Source organism: Platalea leucorodia (genome assembly GCF_965183815.1).
Source record: "Platalea leucorodia genome assembly, chromosome: 19".
In the NCBI taxonomy this organism is placed as follows: Eukaryota; Metazoa; Chordata; class Aves; order Pelecaniformes; family Threskiornithidae; genus Platalea; species Platalea leucorodia.
The window spans coordinates 5,078,727-5,080,720 of NC_138841.1; positions in this window are offsets into that span (position 1 = coordinate 5,078,727).

Sequence of the window (1,994 nt, forward strand, 5' to 3'; positions counted from 1 at the left end):
GGGGCGGGCAGCGGGGCGGCGCCGGGAGGCAGGTGTAGGGCTGGGCCGGGGCCGGGGCCGGGGCCGGGGCGGTGCTGCCCGGGCAGCCCCGCCGAGCTGGACCCGCTCCGGGAGGCGGCGGGAACGGCGCCCGGGGAGCGGGCGGGAGCGGCCGGCGGCGGGGGGGGCGCGCTGCCCGGAGCGGGGCCGGGGGCGAGGGCGGCTCGCCGCCCCCCGCCCGCAGCCTTCCCCCCGCCGGCGGCACGGCGCGGGGCCCTGTCGCCTTTCTTCCCTCCTGGACTCAATAAAATCCCTCTCGGCCTTGCGGGCGTGGCACGTGTCTCAGGCCAAGCCGTTAAATTAGACAAATTTTGCAGATACTGGAACGTGTGCCCGCGAAATTATAAGCAAGACCGAGAATTTGATGTGTGAAGTCCGAGGATAGCAGGAAACGGGCCATTCTCCTTAAAATTGTTTTCACTCCCGCTCATAAACGAAGGGCCCCCCCCAAGTTCATTTTCCAATCACTAATACTTCCATTTCTCAAGATTTGACCAAAAATGCCAACTCTGCTGTCAAAATCTTACATCTTTCTCCTCTTACAATTCTTTTTCAGCTGCTGTTTTCTTTCACAGTCTTCAGAAAGTCTGAAGCTGCCTGCGGGGCTTCGACAAGGGAGCACAAGGAAAGGTAGAGTCTCTTGAGAAGTGGGTTTTCTACGTTAAATCTCTCCTCTCAATGTTTAACGAATAAAGCAGTTATTTCCTGATTTGTGCTGTATTAAAATAACGGTACAGTTTTACCTATCCGGATTGCTTTCATGTTTAGAATCAATTTTTCCCAAGGTGTGTATGGAAACCATGCAAAAAGGCATAGGAGAAGATGGGTCTTGTTATTTCGAATGCAATTACACTCATCTGATGATCCAGTAATACTGAAGGATGTTGGAGGTGGTTTCTATTTTCATGTTGGAGGTGGTTTCTATTTTCACTCACTTTGCTGTTTATTTTCAGCAGCTTTAAAGCCTGGCAACATTTTGGGAAAATCATCCCAAATAGGAATAAATAGGAATTGGGAAAACCATCCCAAAATCATTTGAATTGCAATGGCAGAGTTTTATTAAGAATCTCCTGTTCCACTTGCAATGAAATACACTTTATTCATTTTTTTTTAAAGAAACATTCAACCTACCTTATGATACAAAGCAAAAGCCTGTAATTTCCCTTTTTTGCTTCAGAGTGATGCTGTGCTAAATGGTATTGACCTACCAGGTTCAATGTATTCCTTCTAAAATAATAAAAACACAAATCCGTTTGAATAGACAAAGTAACTTAATGGCAATGAGATGTATCAAACAGTAGGAAAAGACTTCATTATCCCCTGATACATTTTGACGCAATAAAAAATCTAAAAGAGGGAGCGGTTTTGCACTGGCTTATGACAGCAAAATAGATCATTTTTCAAAAAGTCTTTTATCAGGCTTCTCTACTTCTCTAGTAATTTTAATGCTAATTTTCTCTACGAGTTTAGGAATGGAGCATTCAGCCTTCATGAGCAGTAGGTCTCCTTGCTACGTAATTCTTGCGGTGAATGGTATCCCGTTGAACTGATGCTAAATTTATCAGGAAGGTTTTGCTCTTCCCAGCTAGCAGTTTCAACTGGTGTGAACAGTGGCAGCAGTTTGATATTCTGCTCCATGTGGCTGGGCTTTTCTGGTCATTTGTTGTTGCAGATACATTTATGTTAATATTCCGTTGCTTCCGGAAGAAAGTCATTCATGGTGACAAGAGCATATTCTCTTGCTGTCTAGCTCTTTTGACTGCATTCAGGAAGCGTGAGATCACTCCATGAGGACTTGATTCAATCTTTTTGTGATTATTTCTTGTCAAAAGCATTTCAGAAGTGGTGATTTAACTGCTTCTGCATTGTTCTTTCTCTAAAATGTGTTCCCAGGGCTATGGCGAGGGGGCCAGCAAACAGTCCACGCACAAAACGCTAGCCTGTGAACTTCAGTC